This window comes from Indicator indicator, chromosome 13 (genome assembly GCF_027791375.1).
Source record: "Indicator indicator isolate 239-I01 chromosome 13, UM_Iind_1.1, whole genome shotgun sequence".
Taxonomy (NCBI): domain Eukaryota; kingdom Metazoa; phylum Chordata; class Aves; order Piciformes; family Indicatoridae; genus Indicator; species Indicator indicator.
Window position 1 is genome coordinate 1,970,573 of NC_072022.1, and position 17,427 is coordinate 1,987,999.

The window sequence follows — 17,427 nt, forward strand, 5'->3', positions numbered from 1 at the left end:
CTTGGGCAGCCATTTTCAAAAATGATTTAGAACTCCTCTTAAGCTATTCCTTTAGGATCCCTAACAAAAATAATCATTAAAAGTTTTCCTTCTGTTGAAAGTAAAAAGGAATGGTGAAAAAAGAGTGATGGCATTTGAAATGTAAAGCAGTCCAGATCTCATTAAAAGAATAGACTTTGTGGTAGAGGGGAAAAAATACATTTGTGGGGAGAAAGAAAATCTGTGAGCTGAGATTGTTGCTGTTGAAGGTCTTTGCAAAACAGGACACATGAGATAAAAGAAGGAAAACAGATAACAGAAATAGAAAATGTGGCCCCTTCCAAATTCTGGCATTTATCTGCCCTGGATCAGGTATGAACAAGCAGCTATTTTAAGCATACTAGGTCAGGAAACTGAGGATCCAGGATCAGCTGCAGGACCAAATGAATGTCTAAGGCCAGTTGCAGAGGTATACATAGTGCATATGTGTGAGTGTTGGCATGTGTGGACAATTGTAAGAGGTAGCTTGAAGATTAAAGGGTCTGTGACCAGCTGCTGGGTAGGCTGAAGGCTTTCCAGTCACTGGTTGGACTTTTGAAGGCAGAGCTGCAGAAGCCTTGCTTCTGTAGGGCTACTTTAGATGATGGAATGGTTGACTGTAATACTGCTAAAACTGTTTCTTCCTCCATAAAGCCTCTCCGCTCTACAAGCAGTGAGCAACAGTGAAGGAACTAAGCTTGGTTTCTGATGAAATGATAGTAGCCCTCTACTTGCTAATTTCTTTCTCCTTTTGGACCTGGTCACATACTTAATGTTCTCATTTGACAGTGTTAGTTGTAACAAGATTTTGACTATTTAAGTGCCTTTTTCATTTGAAACCAAACCAACAAACCAAATAAACCCAAACCCCCAAACACATTTGTAAGTAACAGGTTGAAGTGCTTTTCTGCTACATCCACACATGCATAGTTTAGCCAACAGAAGTATAGTTAGTGGATACTGGTGTTACTTGCTGTCAAGTGGACAAAAATGTCTTGAGTGTGCTCTCATTCCTATCTCAGGTGCCAGAAAGGTATCTCTTTGCTTAAACCTCTTCCATAGGGTTTAAGTGATGTCCATTACCATGTAAAAGATGACATTTGTCAGCAATTATTGTGCACTCAGCTGTGTTCCTAAGCCTTGAGGTGTAACCCACAGCTAAGTAGGTTTATGGAAAGTTTTAGTTGTTAATTATTAACTTCTCCTTCACTCTTCAATAAGGTAATTGGGGTTTTGGTAAGAAAGAACACTGAAATGCATCATCTTGCTGAAGAGTGATAAAAGTACTGCTGCCTTTAATTAGAGGACTGGGATCAGACTGTTATGCTCTGAAGTGGTGGTTATAAGGAGGAAGGCAGCCAGTTTAAGCACGTGGAGATAGACAGGGTCTCATTAACTGTAAGGGCTTGTCATGCATCTGTGCTACTTCTGCCAGTGCTTATTCTGACTGGCACAGAATGGGAGCTAATTGTCACAGCAGTATCCATGTGTCCTGTTATCTGTGTGAAGCCACAGGCTTTGACTGAATCTTGCCTTTTCGTGAAGGACTGACTGCTTGCCATCCTTATTTTTTGTAAAGCGCTCTGTCAGGATGTGGATCTTAACTTCTGCCTGTTGGGCCAGTGTCCTGCTAGGAGGAAAAATTGCTGCAAATCCTGGAATGAGAGAAAACCTTATTTCTCTGTCCTTGACAGCTCCTCGGCAGGGTGGTTTTCCACGCCACAGGTGTGATCCTCTGCTGTAGCCATTACAGTTATGATCTGCCACAGCTGCTGGGGAGCTAACCCTCCACCCTCACCAGCTGCATCACTGCAGTTCTATTGCCATGCTCCTGCTGGACACAGTTAAAATCCATCTTACTTCCCACTGCTTATTTTTGTAGCCATTCTCCTTTTAATTTCTGTCATTCTCTGATACTTGTGTGGGTCCCTGAGGCAGGGGTGTGAGTTTCTTGCCTCATGGGAGATAGCTCTCTGGCAGAGCTGAGGGAAGATGGCAGGCACCACTGGGGCAAGGCAGGGGCAGGAAAAGAGCACCGTGGCCTGTGCCACCTCTGCTGTCACCACTGCTCCTGGCTGATACTTTGACCCTGCAGGTGCAATCTTGGAAGTCCTAAGAAGAGGGAGGAAAGTACAAAATGGTGTCCTTCCTCCTACTATGGTATGGTTAAGGACAAATAATAACAATATGGTGGTCACTCAAAAGGCGAAGGCATGAAGAATGTGAAAGTTGTTGCTAAATTTGTGTAACCTGACCTAGTGGAAAGTGCCCCTTCCAAATTACTTTCTTGAAATGTCAATCTGCTTTCTTGGTTTTGACAGAAGAAGCAATTTCAAGCCAATCTTGCTGGAAGTGTCACCATGGTATTTGCATTAAAAAATGATGGATGCCATCCACCTGATGGATGCTAACAGTACAGGCAAATGAGTGTGGCCCCTTCCCAGCTGTGAACCAAGCTCTGAAAAAGCTCACCTGCACCCAAGAGAAAGTCCTGAACTCATTCCAACAGGCAATGTCTGTCAGGAAACTGGCTGAGAATATGATTCCTTTGTGATTGTACCAACCAAGGAAACTGCCAGCTGAGTGAGAACATGTCAATTCAGAACAAGAGTGGCCACAGGGAAACCTTTTTTAGTAATTAAAGTTCTACAAACTTTTCCAAGAAGTAATGAAAGGAATTTTAACCTTGTCCTTCTGGTGGAATTCCAGACTCTGCAATTATTTTGGCTCTGAACGGCATCTGCAGTTTTAATATAGCAAGCTGTTCTGCTTCAAGCTGTGGCCTGCTGTGTAGCTGCACTGCTGGGTGTCAAACAGGTGCTAGAGTTCACCTGAGAACTCTAAGTAAGTAAGTAATATAATGTATATAATTTATAGAGTGCTTTGTTGCATTTTTCAAAGCTTCTTTAAGATTCATCAGAAATGAGATACTATTTGAAGATAGGCTTTTATCAACATGGTTGATGAATTAACCTTTTTGTGGATACTATTTTTATGCTTTGTTGTGTGTTATGCTAAAATATAAACACACTATACATCTGATCAGTATATGTGTACATCAGCCTAGTATCCTGTAGCTTAACTCAACTCTCTTGTAAAAGTAGATCTGCAAAATGCTCTTATTGATTGAATAGAGAATCTGTGCTATTCATATAGGAGCAATTGCTGATTACTATTTGCTAGTCAGGTGTGTATGAACTCTGAAAGAATTGTGCTCTTTTGTGAAATTGTCTTGAATAGAAAAGTTTTAATCCTCTATTTTGAAAAAAGGTAGTGAAAAAAAGAGGTAGTCCACAGCAGGGTGATGTCAGGCATGTGCCATCTCTCTTTTTTATTTTTTTAATGCAATCATTACCTATTATCTGTCATTCTCTACGTCATGGTATAAGTGGACTGCTCTGCATGGTAGATTGCTGAAAGGCTGTTTGGCTGTACCAGGTTTTCACAGTTTTTTTTCAAGGTGCTATTTTTTTTCTTCTCGGAGCTAGTTTTTAATTTATGGTGTAGCAGAGTTAAGGGGTTTACATTACTTTGTTTTTAAGTAATTGTTCACTTCTTTATGGGTAGGGATTTACAAATTGAACAGTACTCCTAACACAGCAATGCACAGAAATTCCAACATCTATGGCCTGAATTTTGGCTTTATCCTGGATGTGAAATATTACAGACCAGAAGGCAAATCTCATCCTGGGCTTGCCAAGCTGCTCTCGATGCAGAAGGATGAGGGGGAGGGGGTGGATTCTCCCCTTGTACTGGTCCCTAGTGAGCCTACAGAGCTGTGTTCAGCTCTAGGGTCATCAGCAAAAGAGAGAGATGAATCTGTTGGAGCGGTTCCAGAGGAGGCCATGTAAATTATCTGAGGGCTGGAACCCCTCTGCTGTGAGGACAGGCTGAGAGAATTGGGATTGTTCAGCCTGGAGAAGAGAAGGCTTTGTGAAGTGGCCTATAAGAAAGAAAGGGGCCAGACTTTTTAGCAGGGCCTGTTGCTCTGTTACCCACAAGACAAGGGATTATGGGTTTGAAGTAAAAGAGGGGAGATTCAGACTAGAGATAAGAAGTTTTTTCCAATGAGGGTGGAGAAACACTGGCCCAGGTTGCCCAGAGAGGTGGTAGATGCCCCATCCCTGGAAACATTCTGTATCAGGTTGGATAGGGCTCTGAGCAACCAGCTTTAGTTGAAGGTGTCCCTGCTGACTTCAGGGGAGTTGGACTAGACAACCTTTAAAGATCTCTTCCAACCTATAGCATTCTATGATTCTATGAAATTCTTGTGTGTAGGTCAAACAATTTCCTGTAGCCCCAGACTGATAATGGTTTACTCTATTGGTTCTTCATTAATCTAACTTGCATGAAGATAGGAATTATAATTTGAGTTGCTGACTTGTGATTGCCTTTTTTAATGTAAGTATTTGTATTTTTAGTCATGAGACTGCCACATGAGATACCATACATACACGTGTGTGTGTGTTTACGCTGAGAGATGGCTTTTTACCAAAAGGAAATGGTCAATGTGCTTTGACTGGATAGTGAAAGAAGAAAGTCTTGTCTGTCTGATCTTCACCAGAACCTCAGCTATTTCCCCTAGTGCCACTTTGATGCTGTAAAGTCTACAATGCAGGAGCATCTTTGAAGTAGTTGTATTCATCTTGCCAATCTGCTTGTTGCATGAGCAATATTGTATTGTTAAGCTCCATTCTTGCTGCTTCTAGACAAAGCCTTTCATTCTGAGGCTAGCATTTAAACAAAAAAATGCTGATAACTTTATATTTTTATGTAAACCCCAAACTGTAATTCAGTGTAGAATTGAAGTGACTGGAAGGCAGCTGCTGAATTTAATCAAGTTAAAACGTATGTTATATATTAATGTAAATCTCACTCCTTCCTTAAAGTAATTCATTATTCTGCTAATGCCTGTGTAAGAAACTGTTGTGTGTGTTGGGGTGAGGAGGGAGAGATTAAATGATCTGAGTAGAACTTCTGACACTGTATGATGCTACTCAGTATGAAATGACAGCTTCAGCCCGCAGGTGATGATTTAACGTTCAAGTAACAGGAGGGAGGGAATATTTTCCAGTTTGCCTTGGGCACTGAGAGCCTTTCTGCTTAATACATCTTAGAAATTGTCTCTGCAGACTTTCCGAGGGCTGCAAGGACTTCCCAGGGGCTGCAGTGCCTTTCCCTTGCTATTCAATCCTGCCTTGAGGTAAACTGGCTGAACACTCCTTAAGCCATAAGGAATAGTTTGCCTTTGATCAGACACAGCCTGAGCAGTGTGCTACTGCTCTGTTCCTTTGCTGACTGCTTCTACATTGGGTTGCAGACTGAGAGAGGTACCTGGAGTTTGATCATTTCAATGTTATTAAAAACTTGTCATAGCGCTGTGAGGCTGTGCCTAGAAGCTCTCCAAACAAGAGAAATAAATTACCAATGTCAAATGAAATTCAGAATTCACATCAGTGACATAACTAAGCTGTGACTTCTTCTCTTCTTTCTCCTGTTTCTTTTTGCATCTAATTAAGATACAAATCAGCAGTGTCCAGATCAGAAACTTCACTGAGAGCTGTCCCACTTTTTTTGCGTAGCAGCTGATCGCCTCAGGGTGTAAAAATTAGTCTCCTGGATATATGTTCTGTGGTATCATACAAGAGACTATTGCCAATGGAAATGCACTGTATTGGAGGTCAAGCTGCTCATCTGGGAGCCCTGTACTCACAGAATTCTTTCATTTTTGAAGGCTGTAATCAACCAGGAACTTGCATCCTGTCACACTTAGTTACTGGTACCACAAATTCCTGCTCCATTTGCCAGCTTTTAAAAGGTGATCCATCCACAGGCAGTAATGTATAGATTATTATTTTCAGGTTACTTGTTGCAGGCATCCCTTTATGAAGTTTCACAGCCTTAGCTTGTATACGTTTTACAGATGATGTTCCAAACAAACATGAATGGATCAATGAGAATTATCATAAACCATAAAGATGTGAAACCATGTCAGAGGTGGGATGAGGAAATGTCTAGGACTTGGAGTTCTAGCTAAACAAAATGACCTTGTGTTTCAGTCTGAGCTATTTTAGTTTTTAACTTTAGGAACTAGCCATCTGAAGGGTGATGTCTATCAGAATCAATGTGATGTAGTTTGAAATAGAGGGAGTTGATCCTCAGTGGGATCCTTCCTGTGTGATATCTGAATCAGAGTAAATTAATTTCATGACTGATTTAATCTAGAGATTCTTCTCCTCCACTGTGATTTTAATAGAGCCTGAAACTGTTAATCATCTAAATATGAATGATTGTTCTGCATATTACTGTGTCTAATGTTGTCTTTACTGGTCCTGGCAACAATCTTGTGTATATCAAGGGAAAACATTCCTAGCTGCTGTCATTACATGAAGATTTGCTGTGGTCATTTGGCTTCAGACCCCAGGAATATCACTGGTTTCCTGTTCTTGAATTTACATAGCTGGGAATGTGTGTCTGTTTCTCCAGGAGAGGGGGTCCCATCACTGTGGGCCACAAAGATATTGTACACTCTGGGCTTACACTTCCTTTGGTCTACCTTTTCCCGTGCTATCTCTCAGCCAAAAACAGCTTGGAGAAGTGCAAATGCAGTAAATCTTAGTGAAAGAACAATGTGCTTGAAAAGGCTGATGTAAGAGTCTAAGTATGGCTCTTTCACTTAGTGTGCCCATAGTGACCAGACCCCTTAATGAGCACAGAATGTACTTGAATGTGCTGGGGGAAATTGTGCCTCTTGAAATTCATTTTCCTTTACTGTTTATGTATTGCATTAAGTCTTTACTGAAATCTAACACCTGGTTTGTGGGCCACATTTCTGTCCCTGTCTGGTTTTGTTTTCAGAAACAAGGCATAATCTGTATAGAAACTGCTGTATTATATACACCTACGCTGTGAAGTACCTTTGTTTGATTTTAACATCCTCTTCACCATGAAAGCAAGATGCCTCTTTTATTCTTTCCTCTTTAAACAGTGACTCATTATTCAAATGCAAGGCAGCTTTAATGAAAGTTTGCATGAGTCTGTAGAAATAATTCTGGCTGATTGGTATGGAATAAATGTGTACAAAATTTATTTGGGACTTCAGGTTCTTTATTGTAGTTTTGGTTGTTGTTGATCCTCCAAAATCCTGGCAGCTGAAGAATGAGAAAAAGAATAAACAGAGAGAGGATCGATAGCAGGAAAATTAAGTTCTAATATAAAATGACAGCTTGACAGTGAACATGTTTGTCATGAATTGCAAATGCAGCAAAGACTGGGAACTGTAATCTGATTTTTTTTTTTTCTGATTCTGTATCATTCTTTCATAGAATGTCTTATATGTACTGAATCGATTTGTGTCATAGAAACCTTAATATAATATATTGCAAAAATGTTCTCAGGGTAGTTAGAATTCTCTTATCCCTCCTCAGTGATATTTGCAATTAACATTTGCAGTAGTAAATCTTAATTTGGGGGAAATCTGCATAAGTTCTAAATCAAGGAAGTCTTCTGTATGTGATTGAGTCACCTCATAAGAATAGATAATCTCAAGACTTCTGTTCTTTGGTGCTTGAGTGTCATGGAAGTAACTTAAATTGGCGTTACTAGAATTGATTCAAAGCACTAGCACTGACTTGGCTCATGAGTTGTAGCTGCAATCATATTCAGACTGAGATCTTCAAACCTTTTGATTTAAAGGGGTAGTTGATGGCAGTGTATGTGTTGCTTAATTCCTATATTCCTATATATGTGCACTTGGCAGTTGTTTCTCAAAATGTTGTGTGCAGTGTTTGGGATTCTCCTCAGCTAATTTTAGCTTTGTTTCCTAGATCTCATCCTTGCCTTCCTCTGTCTTAAAAGCCAACACATCTTGCATCATATGTGTGAATGGAGTTCCTTTCAGATATTTCTCAGAACTGCAAAGCATTGTTTTGAACTAAACAAACTTGACTGAAAATGTGGGAGATGGTTAGTTTAGAAGCAATAAAAATGGAATTGTCTAACCTAAAATAAGGATTAGAACTGCACGCGATTTTGTGGCATGAGCCTGCTTTATGTCTAAACCCTAACATTTATTAGAATCTTACATATGTTTAGGCTGGAAAAGACCTTTAAGATATCAAGTCCAATCACGAACCTAATACTAGTAAGTCTACTGCTAAACCATGTCTCTCAGCACCACATCTATATCTCTTACATCCCTCACAGATGATGATGATTCAACCAGAAGCCTGTTCCAGGGCTTGACCATTCTTTCAGTGAAGACATTTTTCCCAATGTCCAACTTAAATCTCCCCTGGTACAACTTGAGGCTGTTTCCTTCAGTCTTGTTACTTCGGAGAAGAGATCAATCCCCACCTCCAATCTCCTTTCAGATAGTCATAGAGAGTGAGAAGGTCTCCCTTGGGCCTCCTCTTTTCCAGATTAAACACTCTTAGTTCCTTCATCCACTTCTCATAGGACTCGTGCTCTGGACCCTTCACTAGCTTTGTTGCACTTCTCTGGGCCCACTCCAGCACAATGATGTCTTTTTACTAGTGAGGGAATTTAACAGAACACATGACTGAGGACCTGTGGTATCCAGCATTCTTATGTTCAGTGGAAAGATGATGTGGATAAAACCAATGCTTGAAATTTCCTATGAGAGTTTAGTACCAGTTCTCTGAGAATGCACAGGAAAGTTGTGGAGGCTCTAACCCTAGAAGCGTTCAGAGATGGGTTGGATGGGCCTTGAGAAATGCTGGGAGATGTACCTGCCCGTGGCAGGAGGGTGGGAACTAGATGATTGTCTTTAAGGTCTATTCCAACCCAAACCCTTCTATGATTCCATGATGACTTGCAAATCCTGTGTATTACAGTGATTCAGATCATCATTCACAGCTAAACCAGACCCATCAGTTATAACGCTACATCTTGAGACAACTGGTTATTCCCTCTGCCCCCTGCTTGGCTCTTTGGATCACAGCTTCTGTACTGGGACTCATTTTAATTTCTTTTCTTGGTGGAACTGAAAGATCATCAGCCATCTCATTAGGTGAACCGTGAGGAAGTCTCTTCCAGAGGTTTATTAGCACTCACTCAGCAAGGTTCCCCAGCATGCCTGTACCCTTTGGAAGCAACAACCCGATTGCCTGTAGGTGTGTAGTATGTGTCTGTCAACAATACAAATCAGTCTTTAACAATTGTGATTCTTCTCTATGAAAAATGAGTGTGGGATTCCTTCCCTGCTTTATGTCATACACACTTTATAGCACTAACAACACTTGCTGCACATAAGGAGCGTGCATAAGCTCTTCTACTTGCTTACACAGCCTGAAATGAGATGGTGTTAGTGTGCTTGCTCACGTCCAGAATTATGCCGGTTATTGTGCCAAGTTAGAGACATGAATGTCAAACTTTTCCACAAGCCTGGAAAGGTAATAAAAGTATTTATGAATGTTACAGTTTTAACTGTTACGTTTTTTTTAAGACCTCCACAGCCTGGACTGATTTATGAGGGTTTGGCTTTTAAAAAAAAAAAAAAAAAAAAGGAAAAAAAAAAAGAAATCCAAACATATTACATACAAAAGAAATTAAGGAAGCCAGAAGCTATGCATTCAAAGAACTATCTAAAAATAAGAAGTGCAGCTATAAACTTTAATATCCCACTGAGCAAAGGAGAAGGTCTTTCTTGTCTGGCTGTAGGAGCATTTGCAGTTTTGCTGAAATGCAGTTCTCATTCTGCCTCATACATTCTCTGTGGCAGCAACTGCTATTTTTATTTTAGACATGGGCTTTTTAATTTCCTTATTTATGTTTTCAGTCTCATCATAAGGGATGTATTGTAACTGTTCCCTGCACCATGCGTGTTTAATCCTAAACTCTGACATGCAACACCCCTGGGTTGAGCTGTGGAAGCTGGAAATTAGGTGCAATGGATTCTCAGTCCCCAAGTCTGTAAAGGAAGTTGAGTGACACAAGTACAAATTTCACAACAGATTACAAAAAATGTTCATAGAGCCCAGCTGGTGGTATATTATACCCACATCCAGACTGTTCTGTCACCGTCTGTATGCTTATTATTTTTGTACAATTCTGGATCAATATTCTTAGCTGGTTTGGCAAGAATTTGATGGTACAACATAGGTGTCCAGATGGGAAAGGTTCATGTCTAATTATGGCACTACAGGGTGCACATAGTGTTGTCCTTTTGACTTGAAAGAAACGTTGATAGAGGTGAAATGCACTTTTCAATTGCCTGAAAGAACAATCACTATGAGATGAAATTACTATGATGTGGGAGTCAATTGGAAGAGTAAAGCAATAGAATCATAGAGTGGTCTGGGTTGGAAAGGACCTTAAAGATCATCTACCCTGCCACAGACAGGGGCACCTCCTGTTCTAGACCAGGTTGTTCAAGGCTTTGAACGCTTGATCCAACACTTTGGTCCAGCCTGGCTTTGAACACTTCCAGAGCTGGACCCTCCGCAGCTTCTCTGGACAAACTGCTGTAATGCCTCACCACCCTCATGGGGAAAAATTTCTTCCTAATGTCTAATCTAAATCTAGCTTCTTCCAGTTTGAAGCTGTTACCTCTTGTCCTATCACTACATGCCTTTGTAGTAGAGAATGAGAAACTCTCTAGAGTTTTTACTTTAATATTCACTCAGAGTGAGAAACTACTTGTTCACCCTCAAACAGTCTCTGCTGATTGTCCTGAAGGAGTTCCCATCTTGAAGAGAAAATTCTAGTTGTTCCATAAAGTTTGTACTGGCAGTGTGAGGAAAAACTGATAAAAGTTTTGCTTCTTTTCAGAGCATACTCTGTTAAAGCACTCCTTGTTTTCTTTGCCATGCTGGTGGCCTGTGTGCGGAGATGGGAAATTTAGTATTAATGTTCTTGGATATGGAGTGTAGAAAGCAACAGAGACTTTTGGCTGGCCAGGATGTTCTGGCACTTTTGAGAGGTCTGACTTTCAGAGAGCTTGTTAACAACCTGTGTCGGTGTGAGCTGAAATTCCCCCCCCACCAACCCCTCGGACAGGTCCCAGACCCATCGCTTGGACTACCTCTCGCTTGATCCGGTCAAAGGCTGCTTGTTGCTCAGGACCCCATTGGAAACTGTTTCTCTTTCGAGTCACATCATAGAGAGGTTTCACAATCTGACTGTATCCAGGAATGTGCAGTCTCCAAAATCCCACTATGCCTAAGAAACGCAGGGTTTCTTTCTTGTTGATGGGATTTGCCATGGTGGAGACTCTGTTTATCACATCCATTGGGATGTGACGGCGACCGTCTTGCCACCGCACTCCCAGAAACTGGATTTCTCTGGCAGGTCCTTTCACCTTGTCTCGCTTGATAGCGAAACCAGCTTGCAAGAGAATGTCAAGGATTTTGTTACCTTTCTCGAAGACTTCTTCAGCAGTCTCACCCCAGACGATGATGTCATCGATGAACTGAATGTGTTCTGGAGCTCCACCTTTCTCCAAAGCATCATGGATCACTGCATGGCAGATGGTTGAACTGTGAATCCACCCCTGGGGCAAACGATTGAATGTGTACTGAATGCCTCTCCAGGTGAAAGCAAACTGAGGCCTGCATTCCTCTGCTATGGGAATAGAGAAGAAAGCATTAGCAATGTCTATGGTAGCATACCATTTGGCCTGCTTGGATTCCAGCTCATATTGGAGTTCCATCATGTCTGGCACAGCTGCACTCATGGGTGGAGTTACTTCATTCAAGGCACGGAAATCAACTGTCAGACGCCACTCTCCATTCTGCTTTCTCACAGGCCAGATTGGACTGTTGAAAGGTGAATGAGTTTTGCTGATGACCTTCTGACTCTCCAACTGACGAATCAAGTTTTGAATGGGCACCAAAGAGTCACGGTTGGTTCTGTATTGTCTGTGATGCACAGTTTGAGAAGCAACCGGCAGCTTTACATCCTCTATCTCATGTTGTCCCACAACTGCAGATTCATCTGAAAGCTCAGGTCTGATAGACAACTTCAATTTCCCTCCATCAATTTCTACAGTTGCTATTCCAAAAGCCCATTTGTAACCCTTAGGGTCTTTAAACCGCCCTTCTCTCAGAAAATCAATTCCCAAAATACAAGGTGCATTAGGACCTGTTACAATAGTATGTTTCTTCCACTGCTTCCCAGTTAAGCTTATATCAACCTCTATCTTAAACAACTCTTGAGATCCACCAGTGACTCCCTGAATAGTTATAGATTCTCCCCCTTGATAATTTGATGGTATTATGGTGCACTGAGCTCCTGTGTCAACCAAGGCCCTGTACTTCTGAAATTTTGAAGTGCCAGGCCACTGGATGTACACATCCCAATAGATTCTGTTATCTCCATTATCCCTTACCTCCCCCTGGCGGAAGGCAGGGCACCCCTAATGGTGGGGATTACCTCCACATGTACAGCTGGCACAACGTCCAGCACCAGAATTAGGATCACTGTTGGAGCTATCAGAGTTGTTCTGGGAAACTGAGGAAGCGACAGCTACCCTCCTGGTATTGCTACCTCGGGATCTGCCCCTCTGCAGCTCCCGTAACCTCTTGAAAAGATCAGAAGTTGGTTGACCATCCCATCTGTTCATGTTCTCACCAAACTGATCACGCAGAGTTATCCAGATACTGCCACGTGATTGCCTCTGCTGTCTGTTTTGGTTTGACCTATTCTGGAATGGCCTTCTTGGAGCACGTCTGTTCCTAACAGCTGAAACTTGTATCCATCTGGAGGAAGAGGAATCAGAATCATCCCCCTTCATCAAGTTGGATATGGAGGTTTTAAGTTCCTCCTTCAGCTCTTTCATGCAATTCTCCATCTTTCCAGACAGAGCCTCAATGGCTGAAACCAAAGAAGTACGTGCGAGACTATCCTCCAATTGCCTCATTTGGTCAGTGAAAAGGCCAACAGTAGGAGGTGCTCCACCATAATTTCTTGCCACAATCCTGCTTGCCAGAATAGTAGCATAATTAGGAGGAGCAAGCTTAATGAGCTTTTTGGCAAGGCCTGTTCCAACAGGAATTTCATCAGGATTCAGAGTCTTATGATCTCCATACATTATTTCTCTCACAGCAAACTCTCTCAGATGCTTGATTCCCTCAGCTATTGTGGTCCAAGGCTTAGGGTTCCATGGTAAATCATCTCTGCTGGGGTACCTCAGCGAGACTGCCAGTAGGAGGCGTGCCCACAGAGCTTTACCAATGCACTTGCCTAGGTGCCTGTCTATGCCTGTATCCTTTGAGAGCATCCCCAACTGAGAGGCTGACTTGTCACCTACCACCAATGCTGGGGCTCCCATATCAAAACACCTGGCTAGCCAAGACAGGACTGGCTCATTATCTCCTCTGATGTAATCCTTCCTCACATGTCTAATTTCCTGTCTGGGTGCATTAGCTGACTGTATGTCATCCTCATCATCATCATCATCATCATCCTGAGGTTGCTGTCCCCATATTCCTGTTGTAATCCTCCGTTGAATTTCCTTGAGTTCAGAGGCTCTGCCAGCAGTTGCTAATCTACCAGGGTCTACATCCTGACCTGCATCTCCATCATCCATGTGGGGTCTCAAGAGGTCTACCAGAGTTTTAAGGCTAACCCTCTCTTCCTCATCAGAAGGATCTTTCTTAATAGAGGGACCCTGAGTAGAAGGACCCTCATCTCCATCTGCACCATCTCCTGCAGCATCTGCATCTCCTTTACGCTTTCTGGTTACAGTGGCCACCAAATTTACTGGCTTGGTTTTCACATTCACAGCAGAGTTGGAAGAGCAAGTAGCCTTATGTCTTTCTTGACACAGTGCTATCAGTAGCCAATGATTATTCCAAGAAGCAACAAAATTAAGATTAAGGCTAGCACAAGATATCTAGGGTACCACTGGTTCCAAGGACCCTCTGTAGTTGTAAGAGGAGTAACAAACTCAAATGTGTCTGCTAGCACATCCATAGTTGAGTTACCATAGCTTCTTAGCCCAATAAGACCACAACAGAATTCACCAACATTCAGTAACTTGTTCTTAACCCAAAGAAATGACTTATATGCCACATATCTCACAATCTTGTCTATCATGCAGGAAACGGCCCATCTGTAGACAATTGCACCGATAATAGATGAAATAAAATTGCTCAAAATCCAAAACAGCTTCATTTTGCTTCCTAATCTGAGCAGAAATAAATCACAAGCAATCGAGCCCTGAGTTGGAGCGCCAAAAATAAAAAGTGTGTCGGTGTGAGCTGAAATTCCCCCCCCACCAACAATAACCAGGCTAGCCCAGTCTGGAAGCAAATGAAAAGCTGTATTTACAAGCAGAGTCTAAAATCTACAATGAAATGCAATGAATATGTACAAATATACAAAATTCACAACATTTACAAATATATACAATCAACAGAAAAAGCACAACCGATCTCCCTTTGCTTCCCCCCAAGGGGACCCTCCCAAAGGGGCCTCCCTCTCCCAGGAGCTTCCCCCCAGACCCCCCTGGACAGAGAAGCAGAGTTAGCTAAGCAGAAAGTTGTTAACTTAGCTGCCAAGGTCAGTGTGTTATCTTCAGCCAGAAGAGAAGAAGAAACAGCAGCCAGACAGCCCAGCAACTGCCCCCACTGCCGAACGCAGAATGTGCAGAGTGCCCACTTTGTTTTGGGTAATAGTTCTTAAACATTTCTATCTATCCAATGGAAGTGTTTAGAACAATCAGTATTTTGCTTTCTTACACCCAATAGTGACTTATTTACATTCTTTCACTTTCTCTGTTCTGAACTTTGCAAGGAAAAATTAAAAAGACAGTTTTGAACCATCACACAACCGCTGAAAATGCAACATCAGAAATACAGTGACAACAGTATGTGTACCACTTCAGGTGTAAATTTAGGATCCCAGTTCAACAGTTGTAGCCTAATATGTGAAGTAAATGACATAAATATTTGTTTTAAGTAGCTGTATTGTCATCTTGTAAGAGATCAAATTCTTACCATCATTCACAGAACATGTAGCTCTCAGAAAATAACCAAGCTTGCTTTCTTATTTTTCCCTTTTGAAATTTTTTTCTATTTTTTTTTTCTTCCCCCCATTAGCTTTTTTTTGTCTCCCTCTTTTTTGTCTCCCTCTTTTTTTGTCTCCCTCTTTTTTTGTCTCCCTCTTTTTTTGTCTCCCTCTTTTTTTTGTCTCCCTCTTTTTTGGTCTCCCTTTTTTTGGTCTCCCTTTTTTTGGTCTCCCTCTTTTTTGTCTCCTTTTTTTTTGTCTCCCTTTTTTTTTGTCTCCCTTTTTTTTGTCTCCCTTTGTTTTGTCTTCCCTTTGTTTTGTCTTCCCGCTGTTTTGTCTCCCCTTTGCTGTTTTGTCTCCCCTTTGCTGTTTTGTCTCCCCTTTGCTTTTTTGTCTCCCCTTTGCTTTTTTGTCCCCTCTTTTTTATTTTCTGTCCTCTCCTTTCTTTTTTCCTCTCCTTTTTTTTTCTCCTTCTTTTTTTTTTTTTTTTTTTAATCTTATGGAGTGGACTCACAAATATTTGTTATTACTGTAAAAGGAAGTAACAAGACCCCACACTGGCAAAAGCTTTGAGAGGAACATGCCAGGATCTAATCTTCCAATCCCAAAGAAAAAACAAAGACTTTAAACTAGCACCAAACAAATTCTATTACAACATAAAGCAAGACATGTAACTTTGTAAATTCTTAAATAAATTCATAATGTACAAGTCAACTAGGATGTCAACAGAGGAGTTTAAACAGGCATGTTCTTCACTCCCCACCCTTTCCCATCTTTGCCCTGGTGCTAGAAGGTAGATCCATGCTTCTATGCCTACTTTAACTCATTTAATTGTTTTACGGAGTGCAAAAAAATTCAATCAACTCTTAAAAGGTTTTTTAACTGTTTGTCCATTTCTTTCAGTGTGCATTTGTCTGTTCCCAGTTTAAGTTACCTTCTTTGTGCTGTTACTCACTCAGAAGCCAATGAGGACATGGCTAAGTGTCTGTTGTACTGCTTCTATGGTGACTGAGACGGTAGGAAGCTCATGGTGAAACGTGGGCCCCATGGGCCCTCCCACAGCTGTTACCTGGCAATGTGGAAGAGCAGCCCTGGAGCAATAAATGTGGGTAGCTCCGGTTGTTTCATGCTTTAGAGACCTCTTGGTATCTGTGGTTATGCCCATCACTGTATTGGCAATACTTTTATTTCTGCTTGTTCCATAATCAGAATATAACTGAATATTCTACAGTAAAAGTTAATGACAAATGATGCAATTTGCAATACTTTTAGTATTCATATCCCTTATCCAGCCTCAAGCTTTCTTTAAACATTCTTGCACACCAAACAGAGATATCTATTGATAACAGAGAGGTTTGGGTTTTCCTTTCTGAGTGGTTACAGTTACTTTCAAACCTGGTCATTCCTGTTGCTCAAATGTTGAGCTGACTTAGGCAAGTCCAGAAAACTCCCCTCAGAAATGTAAACGACACTCTTAAACCTCATCACCCCCATCCCTGCGAACTACTGGTAGTCTCCTCTGGAGAACGCAACAAAATCAAAACCATATGAATGCTCTGGAGAGGGGAAAGGCCTTCAGCCACTCAGAACTGAACCTAGAGCATTATTATGGGCTCCTTCGAACTGCTGATTATCAGTGAAAGTTGAGCTTTGTACCAACTTGCTAAAGGTACTTTTAAGCCATTAACACATCATCATAATTCTGTAGAAGGCTGAAAGGGAGAAAATAAACCAGGAATGTAGTTTTCCTTGGCTGTAACTTGATCTAGTGAATGACAGTATGTTCTGAATGCTGTTGTGTAGCTCTCATTATGATTGTGGCCTTAGATAATTAGTTAATTAACAAGGCTATGGCAAAGCCTGTGTCACTGCTTTCATCATAAACAGCAAGTATTTTAGAGGTCAAGAATGAATGGCAGAGTCAATGAGGTCTCTTTGAACTCATTTGCCCCTTTCTTCTTCCTTGATCTCTAAATCTGTACTCCATTACCTCCAAAACATTTGCTCAACATGACTGTATCTCAGTTAATACATGTATTCCTGGGTTCAAATAACCTCTGCTGCCCTCCTTTCCTCTCTGTGGCCCCCACTGGGTTCCACTTCAATGCACTTCAAGCTCTCCAAGATGTGGTAGCTATTTGTGGAAACAAAGCCATGCTATTTCTTCTTTTATGATAATGGCTGGCTGCTTGAATGTTTTTTGCCAAGTCTTGTAATCTGTGGTCTGTATTTTTGTCATTTACTTTTTCTGGTGTTAGTGGGCTTCTGTTTTCCCTATTCTTTCTATGAAAGAAACACTTTACTTTCATTTTTCTGTCTCACTGAATTCTGTGCAATTCAGTGAAACTACTGTCCTGAGTAAAACAGAAGAAGGAAGACAGAACTTCTGGATGATGTTATGCTCAGTGTTTGATCTGCAATGTCCATTCATAATTTTCT